This window comes from Solanum verrucosum, unplaced genomic scaffold (genome assembly GCF_900185275.1).
Source record: "Solanum verrucosum unplaced genomic scaffold, falcon-dt-bn FXZP01000280.1, whole genome shotgun sequence".
NCBI classification, from domain to species: Eukaryota; Viridiplantae; Streptophyta; class Magnoliopsida; order Solanales; family Solanaceae; genus Solanum; species Solanum verrucosum.
In genome coordinates, this window is record NW_026019982.1 from 3363639 (window position 1) to 3382129 (window position 18491).

The 18491-nt window shown below is 28.1% G+C and overlaps 1 long non-coding RNA gene and 1 pseudogene across 2 annotated transcripts; both read left to right on the forward strand.

Annotated features, from left to right (window-relative positions):
* Nucleotides 1–1668: 1668 nt before the first annotated feature.
* LOC125817505 (uncharacterized) lies at nucleotides 1669–3228 on the forward strand. Its single transcript, XR_007442300.1, has 2 exons — nucleotides 1669–1810; nucleotides 2758–3228. It is a non-coding gene; the product is annotated as an uncharacterized LOC125817505 (long non-coding RNA).
* A 10763-nt stretch (nucleotides 3229–13991) lies between these two features.
* Nucleotides 13992–17649, forward strand: LOC125817343 (L-ascorbate oxidase homolog; annotated as a pseudogene). Its single transcript, XR_007442289.1, has 8 exons — nucleotides 13992–14302; nucleotides 14386–14495; nucleotides 15467–15737; nucleotides 15820–15922; nucleotides 16020–16364; nucleotides 16445–16810; nucleotides 17055–17133; nucleotides 17209–17649. The product of XR_007442289.1 is annotated as an L-ascorbate oxidase homolog (transcript).
* The last annotated feature ends 842 nt before the right edge of the window (nucleotides 17650–18491 follow it).

Consider the following 18491-nt stretch of genomic DNA (forward strand, 5'->3'; position numbering starts at 1 on the left):
TGGGGTCTCTAAATTACCTATAGCAAGACCAACAATGGGGGAATCATTCATTATATCAATCAATGGTGATTGTTTCCCATTTTTGTTTCTTGATTTCATCAATGTTTTCTTCTCAGATTCTTCAATTTTCTCTGAACAAGAAATGAAATAACTTTTCAGAAATCAATTTAAAATTTAATAACGAAAGATGAAAAGGGGGAGTAGAAACTTACTAGTTGACAGAGAGATCTTGTTAGCAATGTTAGGAGCAACCAAGGTTGTCCAATCAGTTTTGCGTGATACATTGAATTCAAATTACTCGACGATTTTGAATTGATGATTTGAAATCGTGAATCGTTTGTCCAATCATCTACAATGGAGGATTTGAGATTCAAAATTTCGAATTGATAGAGAAGATGAATTATTTTTTTTTGAATTTTGTAAAGTTGTTACAGATTGGAATGGAATGATATTGCCTTCCTGATGAATAATCACTTGAGGATAATTACCTTCTCAATATATCTCGTCGAAGACAATACATTTGCGATATCATACAACCACCTAACTTTAGCTGCATAGATAAGAAGGAACAACATTACTTGAAGGAGAATAGATTGGCAACCCAGTTGAATTATAAGAACTAACAGTTTGTGCATTAGTAGTTCAGATTACTCTTAAGCAAGAAAAAAAGGTGTAGACTTTTTACTTCTTGTCATGGCAGGAGGCCTCCCATCTCCTAACAATATCTTTGCTGCCTCATCAAGGCAAATCATGTCAACCTGAACATAATCACCACAAAGAATTAGGGTCTGTTGAAAGCAAATTGAGAAACAAAATTGTACTCGACAATTTCTAATCAGTTTTGCTTGATACATTGAATTCAAATTACTCGACGATTTCGAATTGATAATTTGAAATCGTGAATCGTTTGTCCAATCATCTACAATGGAGGATTTGAGATTTAAGATTTCGAATTGATAAAGAAGATGAAAATTTGATTTTTGAATTTTGTGGCGCTGTTACAAATTGGAATGGAATGATATCAATCCGTCTGCGTGATTTGTGGGAAAAGAAAATCAGTTCTGCATGATTTGTGGGAAAGAAAATCAGTTATGCGTGATTTGTGGGAAAGAAAGTCAATTTTACATTAATATTTCATATTAAGCGCAACAGACAAATTTATAATGTATCATATATAATGTATCCGGAGAAAATTTATGTATCTGAATGTTTGATTTGAAGGAATTTCTGTAAAATAGAAAAGAGTAGGAATATAATATAATTTAGAGTCTTATACTACGAGATTTAGGTAAGTGATCAATCCATGTCTAATAATTTTTTATATTAGAAAACTAAATATATGTTGTAATGAAGCTAAATAAAATATTAATTAGGTAAAGAATCTTTCTGAAAATAACAATTAGGTCATGCACTTTAGCCCTATATGACTCACCGTTCATTTTTTCAATGTAAGAAAAGTACAAAAGTTGAGTGCTTTGCCATTCTAGCGTTGATAATACGTCGTAAAGTGTCAACTCAAATAATATCATTTTATAATAATATTATTTATTCAGATATTTTTTTATTGTTATAATAAAATCAATATTATTATAAAAATTATATAATATACATGATTATTTAAGTGGAAAAGAGGATGACCAGGTTCAATGAACCTATAAAAGGAATCCATTGAAATAATAGCCCTTCGATTCCATTTGCAACTTGAGAATTTCTATAAAGAAGATGTGATTGGTGAAATGAAAATATGAAATTCAAAAAACAAAAGATGTAATTGTTTCATTAATATTTCTTCTTCTACGAGTTGGCTCAGGTATTTTAATTTATTTACTTTTTTTATTATTCACTTGTTTATTTTTTCAGCTAGGCCTAATCTTTTCTGATCTCTAATTTTCAATTCTGCAAATAACTAATCTTTTACTTTCTCTATTTCAATTTATGTGTTGTATAAATTCCTTTTATAAGTTATTCCAAATATAATGCCACTCTTTTATATTAATTAATTTGTTAATTTCAATATTTCCATTTAATCGGTTATAGTAATGATATGCCATGTTTAAAATTGTCTTCAAAGGATATTATTGGTATTGCAATGCATATATTTTTGTGAAAAATCATAAAATTAGAAAGTAATCATTTATATGGGTACATTTTGTGTTTAATCAAATTAAGGCACACAAAATAAAAGGAAAACAATAAAAAGGTGAATATATTGAGTATTTATTAGTGTAACTCAAATTAAGACACACAAAATAATTCAAATTTAATTTAATTGACATCAAATTGATTGATGGTTGTTGCCATTTTTGGCATTTACTACCTACTAGATGATAGTAAGAACATTTTCTATAGTAAATTTTTTTATAACTAATCCATCCTGTATTTTTATTTTTTTTTTTACTATTTCACATCTTATTAATCTGAATTAAAACATATTTTTTATTAGAGTCCATCTTTTAGTTGGTGGCCATATGCACAATGAATTTTCATATAGAGTATTAAAATAGGATTGATTCTTCTTATCAACATAATAATTATTATTTCAAAAAGTAATATTTTTTTGTCAATTTTCTTTAATAAAGAAAATGAATTTCTGAGATAATGCATATTAATTGAGTGATCAACTGAAAAATCGACTCAATTGAAATATGGTTACCCTCATCCCAATTTCAATAAGTGGAAGGAACAAAAATAAAAGTATCAAAATATTATTTATCAAGAAAAATACTAAATCATGAAATATTATTTTTCTTTATGCAGGAAGTTGATCAGTCTTTAGCCATGAAGAAAATTACGCACACTACATTTTCTACAATAACGCAAGCAATTAGGTACCGGTCACATATATGAAATATTCGAGGTGTACGTAAGTTAATGTGGATGCTACATGTGCAATTATCACCATAATTAAAACAAAAAACTTATTCAAATGAATCATACAACAAGTGATGGAGATAGAATTTTTATCAAGGAGTTAACTAGGCTTATCCTCTACTATATATACATATAAACATGAATATGTATTGCGATTTTCCGATGAATGAAAATTCGGATGAACGCCTTTAGTCCCTCTGGCTTATAGACTTGATGAGTTCCCCCTGCAAACTTCATTGTTATTGTCTCAAATACTTAATTATTTCCTCTTTAATTTCCTCGTTGAATAAAAGGATATTCACGTTCTTTTTTAGTTAACAATTAATGAAAATTCACGGTACCTTGTAATAACTCTTTTATGCTTTAAGTTTTTTTATTTTATTTTATTTTTTTAGTTTTTTTATGCACTTCCATTAAGGTGAATCATAAATTAATTTAGAAGTAAACTAGGTTCAAATATGCTTATGTATTTTTGCCATTTGGGATTATATTGATTGTCTTACAAAATAATTTTAGCTAGAATACATAACAAAGTTAATCTTCTTTAATGCTTTTCTAGTTTCATATGCTCTTTCCAATTCCAAAACTGGCAAAACATTGTTATACTGGTGGTTACGATTTGGTCTGGATTGATTTTTGGGTAAAATTAAAATCAAATCATATATTGTCGGTTTTATTTGAATATTTAATTTTTAACCATATATAAATATATATACTATTTTGTAAAAATTAGGCAAATGACATAGTATAAGAAAGAAATTACTTCATTTCCCTACTTTTTCATTAATTACCAAAAATCCCTTTTTTTAGTGTTTTTCGGATACATAATATAGCAGTGTGGATACTTAATATAGCAGCGTGGATACTTTAATTAATAACAGGCGGATACTTAAATTATTAAGTTGTTAGCAGCACGGATACTTAATTAACGGGCGGACGCATAATATAGCAGCGCGGATATATACTTTAATTAATAACGGGCGGATACTTAAATTATTAAGTTGTTAGCAGCACAGATACTTAATTAACAGGCGGATGCATAATATAGCAGCGCGGATACTTTAATTAATAACGGGTGGATACTTAAACTAATAAAGTATCCGGTTAAGTTGAATTGGGGAAAAATAAGAGATTTTTGTATTTTAGTAAAAGAGTAGGGAAATATTGATAATATGTAAAGAAGTTTTGTGTATGTAATTTTTCCTATTTTTTTCTTCTTTCTCTACTATGATTTTTTGACATCTAAAAAATAACATTTCTGTAGCGGCATTAAAACCACTGTATATATATAGTTTCAAATATATAAAATAACGTAATTAGTTTACAACAAATATAGTCATAGTTTATTTAAGTTAAAAATAGCCAAAAGTTATAGAAAATATATTATGTTAATTTCAAAAAGTTGAATATAGGTTACCTATACATTGATTATACATTATGATATATTCAAAAGCTGAATTTAGCTTAATTATACATGAAGTATATACTAACTATACATAAAGTATATATTGACAACTCAATCCCGACCAACTCAAAGTCTGTATTAAGCAGTTTTAAATTTTTTATATGAAATTCTCTTGATTTTTTGAGTAATATAATTTGGTAATAACGATTCACATTTGCAATACATCAACTTATTAAATTAAGTAAATTTTGAAACTTTAATGATTGATCGATCAGAAAAAGAAAGGAAGACTCAAAGCAGCAAAGAGAAAAGTAATAAGAAGCCAAAGCAAATTCGACCAATTCAGATATAAATACATAAAATCCTCCCTGAATAATATTAGGGTGTATTTAATTCACTTGAAAAGAGATTAGGGGGATAAATAATTACCCGTAAAGTTAAAGTGTTAAAGTAAATTTTGCCATCAAGTTCAAGGGAATTTTACGTGTTAATCAATTTTATCATAAATCAAAGGAAGAAAGTGGCCACTTTGCTCAATGGGAAACTTACATAGATATACTATAAATAAAAAATATTTACCATTTATAGCAATAATATATTTTTTTCACTTGATCACTTTTAATACATTTATAATACACTTTTAATTCATATTACAAAGAACAATTTATTATTCACATATAATACAAGTTTTATTGATGAATAATACATTTATCACACATTTTAATACACTTATAATACAATGTGTCAACTTCTTACCAAACAAGCATTAATATTTTTAAAACAGTTATAATACATATATATTGCATACTTAATTAACTTTTAATACATATTGCAGATTTAACATAATATTGCTATAAATGGTAATAAATAAAAAAATATCGCTAAAATCAGTAATTATTTATTAAAAGACACTCATCCAAATAATTTTTCCTTGCTGAATTATCCCCAAAGCCTCACCTAACCGAGGGCTTTTGGTTGGGCCCAAGCCCAATTAATGTGGGCCTTGGATCTACTTCCTTTCATTTATTACGAGGAATTGACATAGACATACAACTATTATATACAAGGGGAAATTTTCAAAATAGCAATATATTAGCTTTTAGTGAGACTCTTTAGCAACAGTTTCATTATTTATTAAAAATGTCATTATTTTAGTTTGTTAAAGGATTAGTTATGCATTTATTTTATTTTGATTAATTTGAAAGAATACAAATAATTAATAACAGAACAGAGAAAATCATGGAACAAAAGAATTCAAAAAAGGTAAAAAAGATTTTAAATACAAATCAGTTACGTTTTGAAAAGAGCATAAATAGGCATCTTTTCGTTGAGCGTTTTTTTTTCTTTCTTTTTAAGAACATAAAAAAAAATTAAAATAATTTAGTTTGTCTTCCGAATCATTCATCTGATAACTTTCAAAGCTTCTTCAAGTTGAATACGACGTATTTTTGAAACAAAAATTTTCAAAATTGACAACTATAAATTTGTCACATCTAGTGAACAATTGAAAAACAATCAGGTATTTTTTTCGATTTTTTTATTTGTTTGGATGAGATATTTGTATATGTCGAGTACAAGAGTGTTATTTTTTTTTCTTGATTGAATTAGTGAAATCTTTGTATGCATTGGGATTTATAGCTTTTTTCGGATGTTTTGTATCCAAATTATGATGTATAACGAATGAAATTGTTTTTTTTTTTGTTTAGTAGCTGCTTTTTCTGTTTGAATGCATACAATAATTTGTATCCCATTAAGTTAATGTAACTAATCGATCATGAACTATATGTTGAATACAACAATATATGAATACAAAAGTTAGATGAAAATACAAAGTTATAAATACAAAGTGCGATTGAATATAAAGTTGTGAATACAAAAGAAATACTCTCTTCATTTGAAATACAAAGTGACTTTGAAAGGTAAATACAAACTAATGGATCATGAACTATATGTTGGATACAACAATATATGAATACAAAAGTGAGATGAAAATACAAAGTCATAAATACAAAGTGAGATTGAATATAAAGTTGTGAATATCCAAATTATGATGTATAACGAATGAAATTGTTTTTTTTTTTAGTTTAGTAGCTGCTTTTTCTGTTTGAATGCATACAATAATTTGTATCCCATTAAGTTAATGTAACTAATCGATCATGAACTATATGTTGAATACAACAATATATGAATACAAAAGTGAGATGAAAATACAAAGTTATAAATACAAAGTGCGATTGAATATAAAGTTGTGAATACAAAAGAAATACTCTCTTCATTTGAAATACAAAGTGACTTTGAAAGGTAAATACAAACTAATGGATCATGAACTATATGTTGAATACAACAATATATGAATACAAAAGTGAGATGAAAATACAAAGTCATAAATACAAAGTGAGATTGAATATAAAGTTGTGAATACAAAAGAAACTAAATACTCTCTTCATTTGAAATACGAAGTGACTTTGAAAGGTAGAGTAGGCACATAAATTACAAAACTTGTTGGTAAACAATTAGGTTGAATACAAAACAAAAGAGAAATACAAACTTGTTCACATATAAATTGAGATTGAAATACAAAATGAATATCCAATAAAATACAAAATTGTTAGCATACAGTTAGGATGAATACAAATTAAGAAGGAAATACAACATGTTGGTATACTAATTGAGATTGAAATACAATGTAAAAACAAAAAATATAAAACTTGTTGATATATAGATTGAATGAATACACAAATAAACTGTTGATTCAGACATTGTAGATGACAGATACTTTCCCCAAATCTAAAACCCTAAAAGCAAATATAAATGTATTAAAAATCAAACAAAATAAACATATGAATGAATTTGTAGATTCTAATAAATCTGAAATATTAAAACGAAATAAAAAAAATCAAAAAAAAAATTGTTTAATCTACTAAAAATCTAAAATACATAAATTTTACATGAATATGTAAACAAACTTGCATAAAAATCGAAAAAATTAACGGAAAATTCATAATTGTACAATGCGAAATATAAATCATAAACGGTGATATTGAAAACAAATCAAAAGAAATCTAAATAACTAATTTAAATACATAAATATTAGATGAATATGTAAAAAAACTTGCATAAAAAATGAAAAAAATGATGGAAAATCCGTAATATGTACAATGCAAAATATGAACCATAAACGGTGATATTGAAAACAAATCAAAAGAAATCTAAATAACTAATCAAAATGGATAATGGAAACTACCTTGCCAACCGAGAAATCTGCTTGAATTAATAAAGAGATTTCGTTTAACAATAAAGAAAAATTCTTGATGAACAACAATTTAGCACCTTGAAGAAAGATAAACTTGAAATGTGAAAGGTGGGAAAGAAACGTGAAAGTTGGGGAAGAAACACAAATGGTGATGAAAAAAGGTTAATGGTATTGGTTTAATTTTTTTTTTCACTTTAAACGGTTATTGGTATATAATTTGGTCCAATATAGGACTCTTTCCATAAATAAAATTAATTTAAAATACTAAAATCTGAATACATATTATTTTATAAAAATATTGTCATTCTGCCATTTTAAATAAATATTTTAAAGTGTTGTTATTTTGACTAATTATGTTAGGTATTATGACTTAATTGCTAATTTTCCCTTTATACAATTGGCAACATATAGCCCAATATTAATTAACAATTAATAGTCTAAAAAAAATTAGCACGTATTAGACTAAAAGAAATAAAACCAATTTTTTATAGCTTTTTCTTTTAATCATGTGCAACCAACTCGAATTAATTAAGGAGATATGATATTATTTTTTCTTCCTTGTTTTTAACTCCTATAATTAAGGAAGTTAGCTTTTCAATTTCTTTAAATTCTCATACTCAACTTTATTTAACTGTCTATTTAAAAAAAAAAATTAACACAATTTACAGAAACATAAAGACATATTTGATTGTAATTTAATGAATTTTTCTTTTTTTTACCAATCAACAATAATTAGTTTTTTTAAAACCCCGATTGCCTGCTTTTAAAAAGTGAAATATATATATTTATTTATATTAATTAACCTATTAAAAAAAGTTACACCAACTTTTAAGGAATGAATTTTTTAAAATTCTTTAAATAACTTATTAAAAGATTGTGACTACTTTTAAGGTAAGAAAATGTATTATTAATGCTCTAACGTGTATTAATTATCACATAATTGGCAATAATTAATCAAATAATATTAAATGATATTTTATTAGAAACTGTAATAATACATATGCATAAAGTATACAATAATTAAAGTTGCAATTACATAATGTATACATAAAAAAAATATGTATACACAAAAAAATATTCATAAAAATAGACGTGCAAATTTTATTGATGTATACAGTAATTGTAGCATATATATAAACGTTATATTGTATACATAAGAATAGTACCATCAATTATACGTATTACTATAATGAATACAAGAATGAGATTAATATGATACATATATAAATTAAATTTTATTCATTAATTGTACATGTGATTTTGTTTATGTATACGGTAATTGCACTATGTATACATTGATTCGTATTCATCTGTGTATTCACATAATAAAATTGTATACTTTAATTTAAATTGAGATTGAAATTCATTGGTATACATTGGGTTGTATTCATCAAAATCATCATTCTGATTATTTACAAGGATCTTACGAGAATCTTTCTTACCCATGAAATTGAGAACAAAAATTTTGAAATACTATAATTGGAATTTTCGCCATTTTTTAAAAAACTTTAGTTCCACAAATCACGAAATTTCAAAATTAACGGGGCAAGAAATGCTACATAATTATATATTAAAAGAAATTTTTGGAAGGATCATCGATAAACATACAGTTATATCTGATTTGCATAGACAGAGTGAATTGAGGAGAATAAGAGAAAATTTAGAAGAGAAGCAAATATATATGAAAAGGATTTTAGAAAGAAAACAAAAAAGGTTGAATAACCTAAATTTTTCGCAAAAATAAAATTGAAAAAACTTCAATTCCACAAATCATGAAATTCAACAATTAATTGGACAAGAACAAGATTATATATAAAAGATGATTTTTAGAAGTATCCATGACAAAACATATTGAATTAAGGAGAAGAATTTAAAATTAGGGAGAGAATCAAATATAGGTATGAAAAGAATTCTAGAAAGAGAAAAATGAGACAAAAAAAAGAGAAGAACTCTATTTTAAAACGGTTGACAAAATAAAAAAAAAGATAAAATAGAAAAAAATAAAACAATAATTTTTTTTTCAAGAAAAAAAACAACAATAATCAACCGTGTGTATAGAGAAAAATAAGGAGAACAAAAATACATTTTTTAAGAAAAAGAAAATAACTATTAAATGTCAAATAAATAAAACAAAGTCTTTTTCTTGCTAAAAAAATTTAAAATGTATTAGTTATTGCTAATTTAATCTATAGGGTGTTTCTTTTCTTTTTAGAAAGATGTATGTATAGTTCTATCTCTCCCTTTTCTTTTTCCTTAATACATTGATAATTTTTTTAATTTATCAATAAATTTTATTCTGATATCATCAATTTCTTAAATAAGTCAGTAATTTTATTTTGATATTCAAATTATGATATCTCGAATTAAATATATGACCATATGATAAAATATTTCTATAAAATAATATTTTTATCTCAAAATTTTGCGAATATTTTCAAAGGTCCATTACATAGTCATAGTCATATAAATATGTCACGCTTTTAAATATATGCATTAGTATCAATTGGAAACACCCCAGGTTTTATGACTTATTAAGCTAATACATATATAATTATAGAAGATAATATAATTTATGTGTTTAATTAATTTATAGAATTAACTTTTGACACACATAAAAACTTTTTAAATATTTTAATCGAAGATATTTAATATAAACATGCACTTGATCATATATTTAAGGGGAACTTTCACATATAGCCACTCAAAAATAGCCCAATTACTCTCCATAGCTGTAGTTTGATAATTACAATTTGTAGTTATATGTTATAGGGAGGAGAGAGGCGAGCGAGACTGGGAGAGAGAGGAGAGAGGTGAGAGAGAGGGGGCAAAGAGTAGGAGAAAGGTGAATTGTATATGTATACAGGTTAGATAATTGTATATTATACATATGTATTTGTATATATGGCAAGCGAGATTGGGAGAGGGAGGAGAGAGGCGAGTGAGAGAGGTGAATTGTATATGTATATAGGTTAGATAATTGTATATTATACATATGCATTTGTATATATGGCAAACGAGATTGGGAGAGGGAGGAGAGAGGCGAGCGAGATTGGGTAGAGAGTGGGAGAGATGTGAATTGTATATGTATATAAGTTAGATAATTGTATAGTATGCATATGTATTTGTATATTCTGGCGAATTATACATATATAAACGTGGTTAATTATACAAACTCGAAGTCAGCTCGCGTAATTAATGTATAATATTAGTCGTGAGTGATAATTATAACAAACTATAGCTATAATGAGTAATTAAGTAGTATAAATTTGCTTAACCGCGTAATTCTCCCTATATTTAAATATTTAATCAGAATAAGATAATATGTGTAGATAAAATTTTAAGATAATTCAATGTACGTTTGACTATATTTTATTTTACGTATTTTTTTTTTCAAATTATAATTAAGAAGACGTTTGTCCCCACTTGAAGTAAGATTCGTAATTTTACTTTTGTGGAATACTAGTACCTAGATATTTAACTTGTCCGACAAAGAAATAAATGTTTATTGACCAGATCCCCCAACCAAGAATCAAAAATTTAATTTATACACTCTCCCCAATTGTATTATTACACTATCTGACATTATGACTTAACTATTTTTTTCATTTTTTTTAAAGCTATTTTTGTTTTGTTTAAGTGAACCAGGACAGATATTTAAAAAAAATTGCTCCATCAGACCAACTTCAACTGACCTAGTCAACTTGACAATTTTTATATACCACAGATATTTTAAAGCTAGTGTTTTCGATCGATATATATATATATATATATATATATTTTTTTTTTTTTTTTTTTTTTTTATAGTAAACTAAAAAATATATATATAATGTATTAATGTATTTAATCATATGATTTTAATTTTTAAACATGTTATATGGAAAATTAAAATAAAAAATTTGGCAAAAATGATTAAAATTATTCTTTTCATTTCATTTTATGTGACACATTTTGGATTACGTATGAGATTCAAACAAATCTATTTTTGACCGTAAGTTTTTCATAGATTTTGTAAACATTTTGAATTATCAATTATTGTGACTTATGGTACTTTTTACGTAGTTTACAAGTATATAAATTTCATTTTAAAAAATTTGAAGATTCCATGCGTAAATTGTTGGTTAAACTTTAACTGTCTGACTCTCGAAAAATGAAAAGTGTCTCATAAATTGAGATAGTAGGAGTACTTTTTTTAACAAACTAAAAAAAAGTAAGATAAATAAATTGAAATGGGGAGTATAATATACCAAATGTTTAACAGAAGAAAAAGTAATATTTTGAACTGAGTTGTATAGAATAATCTTGATGAAGTCAGTTTAAAGGATTTTAATAGTAGCACCGACAGAATATAAAAATATACATATAGTACTTAGTAGCAAGTAGTTGTTTTAAATAAAGTAAAATGAAATTAGAGATATTTAAGTATGAGTGGTGGTGTCACGTTGAATGTTTTTGCTCCATGCAGAGGGAACATGGACTATCATATATTGCACGTGTTTCATATTGAGCTCGATTAAATTTAAATTTATATCAAAAAATTTAACATTAAGGATAAAACATTTCTTAACAAAGGCAATTTTGTACCAAAAAAACTTGAATCCAAAATCTTTAATTAAAAATAAAAAAAATACTAAATACTTATTACTTCATCACACAACCTTTGTTGGTCATGCTTGTGTCAAATCCTCCCACAAACAACCAACCTCTCTTTATTTTTGTAGATCATGTGTTTCAGTTTGGGAAGTTACAATTGGCACAAAATTTAAACATAATAAAAACTTTTGTATCTCATTGTCCCAAACTAAAAATATATAGAATGTATAAAAATATTTTTTAATTTTGTGATTTTTAAATATACTGATCTGATTCTTTTCCATTTCTCTTCTCTTCCTTTTTTCCAAGTTTTTGCTTGGATTGGTGACTAAGATTTAATTGACCAAAGTCCTAACCATGGTTTAGAACTTAAGATAATAAATACATTACATAGTTTTGGTCAATTACTTAATCATCAAATTTCCTCGAAAGAATTTGAGGAAAATGGAGTGGAGCTAAAAGCACGAAACCTTAAACACGCCAAACTATTTTTTTAAAATTTTTATAAATAGATAAAAATAAATAGTAATAAGACAAACTAATTAAAAGAGATAGAGTACCATTTTTCAATAACTTTGGATTCTCTTATATATTTTTCTGCCGAGTTTAGACTTTTATAAGATTACGCTATCGGTACAACAGAAAGAGAATCAGTACAAATAGTGACGCAGAGGAAATGAATGAAGAACTTCAATTATTTTATTTTTTTTGAAAAAATTATACTGCATGAATAATTAGATTAATTTATATATATAAAATAAGTATCCTAATTCCTAACTATATAGTTAAAGGAGCATGTTACAAAAATAATTTCAACTTTAATAATAAAAATGACCATTTTAAAATAACTCAGTTAGTCGATTATCTAATTTTCCACCCATTATAATTCTCTCACTAGTCCACTTGCCCTATCTAGACTCTAGGGTATAAAGCCTTTCTTTTTTAGAAAAATAAAAAAAGAAGACCTAATGGTACAAGGAGTCATAAAGTTTATATTTAATTCTTCGGTACTGTTAAGAGTGTTGTTAGTTGAAAACTCTATTTTCCAGTATAAGAAAAGAAACTAATTACTTTGTAAGTTTGGATTTTGTTTACTTGAATAAAGCAACAAACAAAATTTGAATGTAATTAATTGAATATAATGATGTTACTACAAAGTAGTCGCTTTAATCTAGATCTTTAACATTTACTTCCACTTCATATTTATGTGACATAGTTTAAATTTCGTCAATAACAACAAAAAAAATAATTTAATTGTAATTTATCATATCTTTTAAATTGTTAATTTCGTGATTAATAGGACTTTTTATGTAATTTCTAAGTGTTTAAATTATTTTTTCAAAAAACTGAAAGATTTCATATATGAATATCATTATAGAGTACATTACAATTTCTGCGATGATCATACAATATCTAATTTTCTCTAGCTCTTATTTTTTTTCATGCTTCTTAATTAGTAGATATTCATTTCCTCATAGGATTGACAAGATAAAACTAAACCCCCTTACTTGTACTTATTTCTATTGAAAAAAAAAGAATACACTAAAAAAAAAAAAATTGACCTCAAAATTCGAACTATGTCATATAAACCTAGACACATAGGAGTAAACAAAATGAAAAATCTCAAGTGAGTTTGATTAATTAAACTTTCAATTTATTGATGATGCTTCAACTCCCCGTAATCTCATTCCTCTCCCCCCAATTTTTTAAAATAAAATAAGCATATTCCTTGATGGAGAAAAAAACTATAATTCTTTTACTTTAATTTCAGCCTAAGCAAGTCCCAGTTTAGAGCCAAAAAAAAAGTGTCACTATCTTGTCTGTACATAAAAGCAGAGCAGAGACAGCTCACTCGTAAGGCAATTTCAACATCTTCTGATCTCTTCATTTAGATTAGTCTAAAGTGAAGAAAATATAAAGTGAAAGAAATAAGAGTTTCCACTAATAGAAAAATAAAAGTAATTTAATTGGTTAGATCTGTTATTTCATCTACATTTTCTAATTTTAGTGTTACAGTTAGAGCAAAAGAGCAAAGAAATTTGAAGATGAGGAGCTTGTGGTGGTCTTTATTGGTAGTGCAAATCTTATTCTTATTAGGTTTTTCCAATGGGGAAAGTCCATATAGGTGGTATAATTGGAATATTACATATGGTGATATTTATCCTCTTGGTGTTAAGCAACAGGTACTATCAAGAAATGCTTTGGATTTGAAGAATGTGTATTTTTTTTTATTTTTTTAATGTGAGGAAGTTTGTGTATATTTCAGGGTATATTGATAAATGGGCAATTTCCAGGACCTCAAATTGATAGTGTTACTAATGATAACTTGATTATCAATGTTTTCAACAGTTTGGATGAACCTTTTTTGTTGTCATGGTGAGTACTATTTCTCTCCCTATGAATATTTGAATGAGCATTTTACTTTGGCATAGTAGATAAATGTGTCATTTAACTTAGTTTCAGCTCGTGTATATATATATGCTCTACAGACTACAACTTTGATTGTGCATACTTAAATTTGTATTAACTTGAACAAGTAAACATATGTGTTGTTCTACATAGCAATATGTATCTTACGTGGTGCCTCATGTGTATTATGTCACGCAGGACGCATGTTTCAACTTGTTCAATTTTATATAAGTTTAAATGTTTACCTTTTTATTTTTATGTAAGCTACTTATATGTAGATTTTATAACCTTACTGTAAGTACTCCGATTTTGAGAGTGTACATCTAAACATTTAACTTGGTCTCAATTGATAATTAAATACTTTAACTTGTCCATTTTGTGTCTTGTAGACATTTGATGCTGACATAATACATAAATTTTGGAGGTGTTTAGATGATTATTTTGTAAGTTGGGAGTGCTTAATTGACACAGAGACAGTGGAGATGAGTTGAGGTGTCTAGACGTGCATACTCAAATTGAAGTGTTTAGTTGTTGGTGGAGGAAAGTTTTGAGTGTAAACTAGGACAATTATTTGCTATATCAGTGTCTGAGTTGCTGTCTTAATGTAGCTGTTATATTAAATAATATGTTCTTACCATTATATCATACTATTATAATGTAGTCTTGACCAATTTTCAATTCTCTGCATAAGGTATAATTTAATTATGAAGAAATGACTTTCACTTTAAGGAATAACAACCAGATCTAGAACTTGTCGAAGTCTTGAATAACATATTCATCGTTTGAGATTCTCTAATGTGAAGTAATGACTACGCGATTTGGAACAATTTGATTGTTTTTCAATTGGTATTTATGTGTGTTTATATATTTTAAGTTTGTCATCTGCCTGAAGTTCCATCATATAGCTAATAAAAACATGATAATCGACTATGTGACAGGAATGGAATTCAACAGAGGAGGAACTCATGGCAAGATGGAGTATATGGGACTAACTGTCCGATCCCACCAGGCCAAAACTTCACATATGTTCTACAAGTTAAGGACCAGATTGGAAGTTTCTTTTATTTCCCTTCATTGGCTATGCACAAAGCTGCTGGAGGCTATGGTGGCATTATAATACGTAGTCGTCCGCTGATTCCTATTCCTTTTCCTCCACCTACTGGGGATTACACTATATTGGTTGGTGACTGGTTCAAGCAAAATCACACTGTGAGTTAGTGTATAAAAACATATTCTTGAGAAATTTTGTGGATTGGTTAACCGACTGTGAATCTTATTGCACACATCACAGGATCTCAAGGCAATTTTAGATGGAGGAAATGATCTTCCCTTCCCTGATGGCCTTCTAGTGAACGGTCGTGGATCAAATGGTTTAACTTTCACAGTTGATCAAGGTGATCAATCTAGTTAATGCAGCAACTTACACTTGCAAAGTAGACAATGCATTTCTTGCTTATATGTGATACTGACGATAAACTCTTTTGTTTCCAGGTAGGACCTACAGATTCAGGATTTCCAATGTTGGCCTCACTACCGCTATAAATTTTAGAATCCAGGGGCACAAGATGGTCTTAGTTGAAGCGGAAGGGACTCACACACTGCAGAACACCTATGAGTCACTTGATATCCATTTGGGTCAGTCCTATTCTGTATTGGTCACAATGGACCAACCAGGACAGGACTATTACATTGTCACCTCAACGCGTTTCACTTCACCAGTGCTAACAGCAACATCAATTCTTCACTACAGCAACTCAGCGGGAGGTGTTTCTGGTCCTCCCCAGGTGGACCAACAATTGAGATTGATTGGTCTCTCAATCAGGCTCGATCTGTTAGGTACATTGTGAATCTTTTTGCTGAAATGAAGGTCAGGTACTGCCTGCATTCTTGTTATTATAAGTCGTTTCTGCATGCAGGCAAAATTTGACAGCAAGTGGTCCAAGGCCTAATCCACAAGGTTCTTATCACTATGGGTTGGTTAACACCACACGGACAATTAGACTGGCAAATTCTGCTCCGATGATTAATGGTAAAAAGAGGTATGCAGTCAACAGTGTGTCGTTCATTCCAGCAGACACGCCACTCAAACTAGCAGACTATTTCAAGATTCCAGGGGTATTCAACCTAGGCAGCATTCAAGATTACCCCACTGGAGGCGGTGGTTACCTCCAGACCTCTGTCATGGCTGCTGATTTCAGAGCCTACATTGAAATTGTGTTCGAGAATCCAGAAGACACTGTCCAGTCATGGCACATTGATGGCCATATCTTCTTTGTTGTTGGGTAAGTTTTGTTCACTTCAACTCAATTCATCCAATTTCATCAGAGCCGGGAATGTAGAAAGGAAAAGAAACAAAAATCAAAGGAGCTGTCTTTGACGGTTATCTCTCTGAGTTCAACTTTCATACAATGACATCAGGTCGCATAAAAGATAACTACATGTAACTGTTACCAATAAGTGAGATTACTAACATGAAATTTAAGATATATAATTCTATGCATTTATTAATGCTGATTGGATGAACAGGATGGATGGCGGACAATGGTCAGCTGCAAGCAGATTAAACTACAACTTAAGAGATGGAATTTCGCGTTGTACAATTCAGGTATTTCCGACTACAACGTTGATTATCTTCCTTTTATATCTGTTTTCAACATTTCATTCATTTGGTGATCAACAGGTATATCCAAGATCATGGACAGCTTTATACATGCCATTAGACAATGTGGGAATGTGGAACATTAGATCAGAGAATTGGGCTCGGCAGTATTTAGGCCAGCAATTCTACCTTCGCGTTTATTCACCTGTCAATTCATGGAGAGATGAGTATCCAATTCCAATAGGTGCTCTTCTCTGTGGCCGTGCATCTGGACGCAAGACTCGCCCACTCTAAGGAACGAATTCTATCAGCTTAACCAGTCACGAAAGGGTGACTGATCGATCTTCGAAGAGTTATGGCAAACAATTTTAAAGGGGAAGTAGCAGAAAACTGCTCTTACTCTGATCAGCACTTGTCTTTTTTGTTTATCATTTCATTTTAGGATTACTTGTGAGATTATTGGTTGCAGCATGAGAAGAAAAGTAATCTCTATTCATTTTGTAAAACTCAATTCATGAAGAATCCATTCTTGATTACCAGCTAATTCTTGTTTAAGGCTCTGATATATGCTCAATTTTCAATCTTTGTTTACTATGACACTACAAGACAATGATACAATAGAAAAATAGGAAAAAAGGACAAATATACCCGAACTATGGTAAATGGTATGTAGATATCTTCTGTCATACTTTTGGGATATTGGTCCCCCTGTCGTCCAAAAATTAGAGCATGTATGCCCTTCACTCTAATGACTAAATATGCAATCTTCATCGATTTGATATTTAATAAATGTCGGATCGGTGGATAAGATTATGACACGTGTATGTCCGTTAGTATAAAAGATATATATGCTCTAGTTTTTGGACGGTAGGGAACACCAATGTCCCCAAAGTATGACGGAGGGCATTTGCATACTATTTAGGATAGTTTAGTGGTATATTTATCCTTTTTTCCTAGAAAAATTAAAACTTTTTTGTTTTAATTAATGATAAAAGAAATTTAATTCATCACTTTTGAAAATGATATACTACTATCAATTGTTTCCTTTCTAGTTTCATCTCTTCGTTTACCTCCTCCATTCAATTAGCTTTGATCTTATTTTATTTTATCCAATTTTTAAAATACAATGACTTCTTTTTCAATATAGAAATAAAATTTAATTTATTTAAAATTTTATTTTATCCTTCATATTTTTTTATTAGTACATTATAGACTATAAATTTATACATTTAAAATTTGAATAGTTATAGTAAAGTCGGCAGGTTTAGTGAAATGAGGTAAGCATTAAGCATAGCAAGAGATGTGTTCGTAGGAAAGGGTGACACCTTGTATTTCACAATACGCTATTCAAATTTCAAGGCAAT